At 43.8% G+C, this 8,484-nt stretch overlaps 1 pseudogene; it reads left to right on the top strand.

The window, feature by feature from the left end:
- Window positions 1–698: 698 nt before the first annotated feature.
- Window positions 699–4,666, top strand: LOC136537284 (alpha-thujene synthase, chloroplastic-like; annotated as a pseudogene).
- The last annotated feature ends 3,818 nt before the right edge of the window (window positions 4,667–8,484 follow it).

The following is an 8,484-nucleotide window of genomic DNA, read 5'->3' as shown; positions in this document are numbered from 1 at the left end:
AGATAGACAAGGAGCAGTGGCGCGGGGCTTTCCTTTTGAGTGGACTGGGCCAGCTGTATATGAAGCTGGATAAGTAGCGGATCTTTTCTTCTTTTTATCACAAGTGGATCTTTAATTGTTTTGCCAAGTGGATCTACAAAAACCCGAAAAATGGATTATGGAAAAGGTCTTGCAAGTTGTGGGCTGTATTGACATCACATGCCGCGGTCAGCAGCGATGGGCATGGGCACGTGCTGACGGGGCTAGCTCTTAAGTAACAAGTGGATTGCATCGGTTAAGGGTTACTCAGCAAACTAAACCCACACACGGACACGAAATGGCAACAATGCAGCTATATATATGACGATAGATGGGGCCACTTTACTTGCAATGCAATAATATATTGGGGCTCGGTCGCCAATTTGGTGTAAACAAACTCCATTATCATCTATTATCTTGGAGATGGTCAGATGGGCTGTGAATCCTGTGATGTGTGGCCGTGTGGCGTGTGGGTGTTCCCATATAACGCAAGTTGCGGCTGTATATAGCAAAAATAACGACCCAGAGGTCGTCTAGCTCGACTGGCACCATATCGCGAGAGTATAAAAAAAAAGGAGGGAGGTGCTGTCTGTCTGCTGTGCTAAACTGACTATAAATACACTATCGGCTCTCGCTATCCATTCCACAATCCATTAACAACAACAACAACAACAGCCCACATGTATATCAGTAGTGCGTGCGCATGCGCGGAGCTAGGGGCAGCGACGCCCAAATGGGTTCAGCGGCGGCCGTGCGCGCCGGCTGCACGTCGTGCTGCGGCCGGGTACACGCCGGTGAGGTGCTCCTCGTTGCCCGTGGGACCGCCGCCGCCTATACGGCGGTCGGCGAACTACCAACCCAACAGTTGGAACTACGGCTACATGGAGTCATTAGCGGCTGGCAACAACAATAAGCGTGATCGTAGACTGGTGGGGTTTGACTTGTATTTATGTACAACTCATGCATTATATCACTTTTGGTTCGTGTTTCTCGTTTAAGAAAGATATGATAAACGATCTTATATATATTTGTTGACATCTTCTAGACAACAAAATTATGCAAAACACAATTCAAATAAAATATTTTGATTTATTTAAACTTGTTTGCCTATTATATTCGGATACGTTTGATGAAATTTTAGATTTTACTGAATACATACTTATGTTTTATTATATTCTATATTTTATGGGATGCATGGTAACAATTTAGTGGTTATCAATATTTTATTGTTATAAAGCTTATTGAACGATACTATTACGATATGTGGACATTCTTTTTTTTTTAAAGAATTACACCAGTATAACGTAGACGCCCACAACTCGCAGATACTCGTGTGTGTGTGTGTGTGTGTATAAGCTCAGCCATATGAACAAACACACATCCTACCCCATTATGAGCACTTCTCAAACTAAGCCGGTAGATTTTGAAATTATCACCACATGTGTCATGCTATCGACATACACGATTGCCTACTACAACGAGAACATAATTATTAGATCGTCGGATACTAAAATAAATTCAGATAAATAGGAACAATACGACTAACCCAAATGGACATGTTCCACCATCGCGAATATCGTCTAGCCGCCCAAACTTCTCATCCCACCACTAACCCCTCCCCCCATTTGGACTCGGCCACGCCGCCACAGCCCGTGGACCTAGCTACGCCCCCATTCCAGGCCAAGCGGAAGATGGGCAGACCACCAAAGAGGAAGGATTACGCAGGGCGTCTTGTCCGCCACCTTGTCCCCGCAGTGCCTTCCTCCAACTTTTCTGCTGCGCTGGCTGCTTCACCACAAGCTAGCCCACATATCTTTGTGTTGCACTCTCCACAGCCACCCCGACATTGTCTTCCATCTCTGGGCCTGCCTTCTCCAGCAACGATCTCTTGGTTGCCCGCCGTGGCGGGCACTTCATCGGTGAGCCCAACATGGGGACACAGAGGTTGCGAGAGAGAAGGGAGGGAAAGAGAAGAAAGAGGTGGGGCCCACCTAAATCAGTGGGAGAGAGAGACAGGAAAATAGGTTAGCCGTCATGTGCACAATTCCATATCAGCAAAAACCATATTAGGAAGCACTTTGTATCGGTTCGGGGTTCCTCCAATTTTGATAATTGAAGAGTGTATGGTACCCGATCTCCTACTCTAGAGTAGAAAATCAGATTGCTGTGCAAGTTGGAGCTTGAAAAATGCACTTTATCCGGTCAAATATCAAGACATGTCTTCTCGTGTATGTATAGTGTTACTATGTGCTGTGATTTTTTTTTTAATTCTTGTGGTGCAAGGGGACCCATCTAGCTTTGACAAGTTAAAGTTTCGCATAAGGCATCTACTTCTCCAGCAGGAAGTAGAACTGCTGCCAAAGCTTAGAGTCATTGACAGGGTTCAACGGCTCGGTGTTGCCTACCATTTCGACAATGAGACCAGTGCCATACTCAACTCCGTGTCAATGGAGAGACGAGACATCGATCGCATGGACGATGTTCGTCTCATGACCTTATCCTTTAGATTGCTTAGGCAGAACAATTATCCCGTTTCTCCAGGTAACCAATTTCAGAAAACTCTTCATCCCATCGAAGTAATAGGACGCAAAGCATTGTTTTAACCTTCTGTAGCATTTGGCCTATCTGAAATACACACATAATTGCTAGAGTACCAACTGATTGCTAAGAAAATTTAACTGGCAAACAAAATCGCAACAGAAGTACTATTGCGAAGCCTGAAGGATGGAAGAGTTAACTTCAAGAAAACGCTTCAGAAAGATACAGAGGGTCTTCTATCCCTCTACGAGGCTTCACATCTTGCATTTGAAGGCGAATATCTCCTGGATGAAGCAAGGGTGTTTTCTACAGAGGCTCTAAGAGAACTCAGGCCGTCCATGCATCCACATCTAAGGAGCTCTGTGGATAATGCTTTGGCCGTCCCACTGCACTGGGCGGCCCCACGGTTGCAAGCGAGATGGTTCATCAACCACTATGCAAGAGATAGTCAAGCGGATTCGTCGTTGCTTCATTTTGCCAAGCTTGACTTCAACAATGTGCAGAAACTATAGCAGCAAGAACTTTCAAGGATAACACTGTAATCTAAGAAATAATAACTAGACTAGTCTCATGGTTGCATATGTGATGTTGTTCCCATTTTGTAGCTGGTGGAGGAACGCCAATCTGAGTGAAAGTCTGCCATTTGCGAGGGATCGTCTGATGGAGTGCTTCTATTTTGCTACCGGTGTTGCTCCTGAACCTAGTCTCGAGGCATGTCGAGAAGTGGTCGCTAAAACTTTTGCTCTGATTGTGCTCTTAGACGATATCTACGATATCTACGGGACCCTGGATGAGCTTGTGATGTTCACCGATGCCATTGAAAGGTAAGCTTTGAAATGCACCTACCTCAAGGCTGGAGCCGATAAAGTTGACTACAATAAATACATTTATCGATGGAAATTTCATGCAAGTTTGGAAATAGTATAAAAACTAGTAGTACTTTTAATTTGTTTCTGTCATATATAATATATTATTATAGTACTAAAACCAATGTCATAATGTATTACTCCCTCTGTTCCAAATTATAAGTCATTTTCAATAAAAAAAAATTATAAGTCCCTTTCTTTTTTTTTAGTTCATCTATTTTATTATGTATATAGACATATTATTATATCTAGATACATAGCAAAATATATGTAAAAAAAGTCAAAACGACTTATAATTTAGAACGGAGGGAGTACATTACAACATGAATAAGCAATGAATATTTCTCCACAGATAGGAGGCATCCGCAAGCGAATAACTCCCTGCGTATATGAAAGCAATCTACCTCACTATCGTCAGCACATCAAATGAGGTGGCTGAGCAAGTGCTTAGGCAAGAAGGATGCGACGCGAGGTTTCTTCTTAAGAAAGCGGTAAGTACAAACCACAAGTAGACAAATACTACCATTAATTCTTTGACTGACAAAATACAACAACAGTTTATGAATGACGAAGCTAACACGTACAACTACTTACTGTCTCAGTGGCATGACCTCTGCAAGGCATTCCTAATGGAAGCAAAGTGGCATTACAGCAATTACAAACCAACCCTCCATGAGTATTTGGAGAACGGGTGGATCTCTGTCTCTGGGCCACTAATGTTAATTCATGTTTTCCCCATGATCGAGAAGAAGGGTGTTGTTACCCCAAACTCCATACAGCAACTTGAGAGTTATCCAAAATTGGTACAGATGGTGTCCAAAATATTCCGCCTCTGCAACGACTCCGCAACACATTCTGTAAGAACACCGTACGTTTATTCTTGAACTAAATTTGTTAGATCCAAACAAGCCCTTGTTGAGATTTCTTTCCTGCATGTAAATGTAGGAAGAGCTAAAGAGAGGAGATGCGCCATCTTCTATAGCCATTTACATGTCAGAGAACAGAGCCACGGAGCATGACGCTCGCAAGGCCATGCGAGATCTGACCATGGAGACCTGGAAAATGGTCAACCAGGTGCGTTCAGTAACTGCCGATTCCCTCTTCCTTTCGCAAATGCCTGTGTGAATATGGCGCGCATCGCCCACTGCATCTACCGGGGTGGAGATGGTATTAGTGCACCAGACGATGAGAAACGGATGGAAATCAAGAAGCTGTTCTTGGAGCCATTCAAAGAGGAGAAATGAAGGTGCATGCAATGCAGCTTGCTTATTGCTAGTAACTCTCCAGGTCCACACAGTCCACCGAGACATTGTGGCGAAAATTAGAATGGTGTAAAACTGCATTCCATGCATTTCAATAAATCACATGTATTTCAACAACCTTTATATATTTATATTCGTTTTTAAGCCTACGCCTGTGCAAGCATTATTGTCTACCGAATCATTTCAATTTCTATAATTTAGTCTGGTTAAAGATAAATACTGCCCTACATTCGGTTAAACACGGAAATACGTCAACGCCAGTCGTCTGATAAACACTCGTCTGTTTTTTTTTTTTTTTTTTTTTTTTTTTTTGAGAAACCGATAAACACTATGAGGGAGCTTTTATCGAGCCTTTGATAGTATATGTTGGGCTGAGTCGTTGCTTTCATGTTTTGTACGCATTCGGCCCAAAGCTATCCGGCCTATCTGCCCATCTGACTTTTTATGGCTGCTGGCTGTATCATGGGTTTGCTACTTTTGTTCAATAGATAGAATAGAGAAAGCAAAGGAGGAAAAATGGGGATAAAGTAGAAAAATCATACGTCCACGCTCTTGGAACAGACTAGCACGATGCTAGGTTGGTCCAGTCCGTGACTGTAATCTTGTAGATCTCTTAGTACGCTCGTTAGAAACGCGTTGTATTGAACTTTTGCGTAAAAAAAACATGGAGAACCTTCCTGCTGAAGCGAAAGATCACGTCAAATCCAAAACGCGGCTAGAAACGCGCATTAAAGCGTGCGTTCTTTTCACGGACGGTGCGTCTCGACTCGATGTGGAGGGAAGCGGAAGAAGCGGTGGAGATCTCGTGTCCCGGGAGTTGAGGGCATATTAGACACTTTGCGCGTGGTCAGTGATCCACCGAAATCTTGACACGACACACCACAACCGAACCCATCTGCGGGACACCATGATCCGGCGACCCCCCGGACGACAGTGACGCAGGACCTGCACAAAATCATGAGCCGTGTTAAGCCCACGCAAGCAAAGCCTCAACTTCGGTAGTGTACGGCGAAACTATGAGCGTGCTCCTAGGCCTACTTTGGCAGCAGGGAATCCCTCCGGGATCCCGGCGTTTTCCCAGGGCGAGAAGCCCACGCGGAAACTGGTCACGAGCCAGATTACGGCGCCGTTTGGAAGCCAACGCGGAGGGGGAGGGCAGCCCGACCCACGCATTTTCCCCGGGGCGCCGCCCCACGTCTCAAGACACCAGGCACGGTTCCCTGTCCGCTCGCGGGTCGCTCTGTCTATCTTTTGACGCGAGGAGGCGAGGACCGAGGAGGCGCTGCGCCGTCGCCGCTCGTCATCCCTTCGACGCGAGGAGGCACTGCGCCACTACCATCCGCCACAGGTCTCCGCCGCGCCATCCCTTCGACAACCTCTCGCGTCCGGCGACTCTTCGTGGCAGGGATTCCACAGACCACCACCGCCTCGCTTCACCTCCACCACCCTTCCCCGCTGATCCTCTGTGTTTCCGTCGCCGTTGCCTCGGATAGCGGCACCAGCAGCTCTACTTCCGCCTTCGCATGTGAGTTCTCCTCCAAACGTATCTCCTTCCCCGTTTCTTGATCCGCTAGGGTTTCATCCGCAACTTTGCATATATGTGCTCCTTTTTGATGAAGCAACGGTACTGCTTCTGTTGTAAATGGAGGAAGCAGAGATTCGAAAGCCCATACTAGCTAGTTGTTCAGGACTCATAGTAGGGGAAAGCAGAGATCGAGTAAGCCCCGTAGCTAGAAAATGCCTGCGGTGCCTGAAAATTCAGGTCAATGGTCTGTTGTGTCTGCTTGCCAGCACATACTAAAGATTTAGCTACTTAAGGTTCAATCTTTGTTCAATGTTTGGTGTTTGCTATCTGTTGCAATGCATTCAGCTCATTTCTTTAGTAGTAGACTCTTATATAAATATTACAGGCACTTATGGTGTTGAATGCGGCAATAATTGGATATGTTGTACTAGCAATTGAAAATTGGAAACGTCAGCGCTTGGCATAATCTCTGCTTAATTTTCCCAAAGTAGCTAGGCACTAATTAGGGAAAGGGTAGTAATGGTGATTGCTGTTCCATCTTACCAGCGCTAGTAGGTAGTGATGCACTATTGTCGAAAGGAGGCAAATTGGCCTTTGTGTGATTCTATTGGTACTTCTGCAGTTCTGTGTCATCAACATCGCCTCTGGTTTGTAGGAAAAATTAACAATTTCTTGAGCAATAGTTACCTCATCCTCAGGGTCAGGTTAGCTTCAATCCTTTACTTGGATGTTTGCTTCCTCTATTGGTGCTTTAGGAAACCTGCTTGTTGGCTTTGCTCAGCTATTTTTCTCCCAAAATCGTGTTTTCCCCCAATCCTTCTCGTGCTCCAGTTCTTCACAAGTGTGGCTATAGCTAAGAGCTCCCTCAAACTCCAAATGGCAGCTACCAATATCAGCAACCACTAGCATTCGTAAGCAAGTCAAATAGATGCAATGCATCCTTTCTGTACCTGAATATTTTGATCAATAAAATAGGGAGCAGATATGTACATGCATGCGTGCTACATTGCTACCATTTGTTCATGTATGTACTTATCTGATTGATTGATAGCTTCTGGTCGACTCACTCAGAAACACTTTTTGGGTTCAGCTTATTGATTATGTGAACTCAGAGGTTGAAGTGATCCTAAATAACGTGATATTAGTCGCAATGGATTGAGTATATGGGAATGACCTTTTTAAGGCAGCCAAGTTTGCTGAAGTATAAATTATGTGAACATGTCTACTGGGGTTATTGATGTAAGGAGATGTAGGGCTAAATCAACTGTTCTGTAATAATCTTGAATAAAATTATCGGTTACTAAAGTCTTTCTAGTCTGATATGAACGAATAGTTATTGATCTATTCATAAGTGAAACCATATATAACTTCAAATAGGTGATGGTCACATGCAAGTAAATTGTACTGTGTTTACTACACATATAATGATTGTACTTGTGTGTTTCCTAGGGTCCACATACTACTAGTTGAGCTATTCTTTGTTCTTGGGAGGAGCATGCTAGGAATTTTCTCAAAGTCAGCCCTTGACTTTTAGAAAGTTCCTAGCGTGTTCCTTCTAAGAGCATGCTCTCTCTAGTGCTCTGTTTTGCCAATTGTGGTTTTGGATTTGTGGTACTTAGCAGTTTTTTATATATATGTTTTATATATATATGTAATAATATAATTTCATATATGTAACACTAGATGGCTTCTTGGGAAGAGCTTGCTAGGAATTTTTTGTTGGAAGAGGAAGAAGAAGATGATGAGCTATTCTTTGTTCTTCTCCCTGCTGTAATGCCCTTTCTCGACGAAGAGAAAACACCTGAGCATACCTCTTCTCTTTCTGGTGCTAAAAAGGTTAAAGAGATCCTCGAAGGACACAAGAATTGGTGCAAGGAAGAATTTAGGACGGAGGCTGGAATATTTAGAACTATAGCAAACTTTCTCAGGGCCGAGAACTTGCTGCGTGACACAGTGGTATGAAGATTGAGGAGCAACTTGGTCTTTTTATGTTCATGCTCTCTCATAATGCAAGCACAGAGAGGCTAAAGAAGGAGTTTCAACATAGTGGTGAGACAGTGCATAGGAAAATAAATGATGTCTTCAATATCATTCCAACATTAACCCCAAAATTCATCAGACTTTCGAATCCAAGCTACACACACATGAAGATTACATATGACCCTAGATTTATGCCATTCTTTTAGGTCGGTTAATACATACAGTACATTTTTCTTAATACCATTCCTAAATACAATCCAAATCTTTAGTAAATTTTCTTACCTGCAGAACTGCA

Source organism: Miscanthus floridulus, chromosome 2, assembly GCF_019320115.1.
Source record: "Miscanthus floridulus cultivar M001 chromosome 2, ASM1932011v1, whole genome shotgun sequence".
Lineage (NCBI taxonomy): Eukaryota > Viridiplantae > Streptophyta > Magnoliopsida > Poales > Poaceae > Miscanthus > Miscanthus floridulus.
This window is presented reverse-complemented; position numbering and strand designations above follow the sequence as displayed.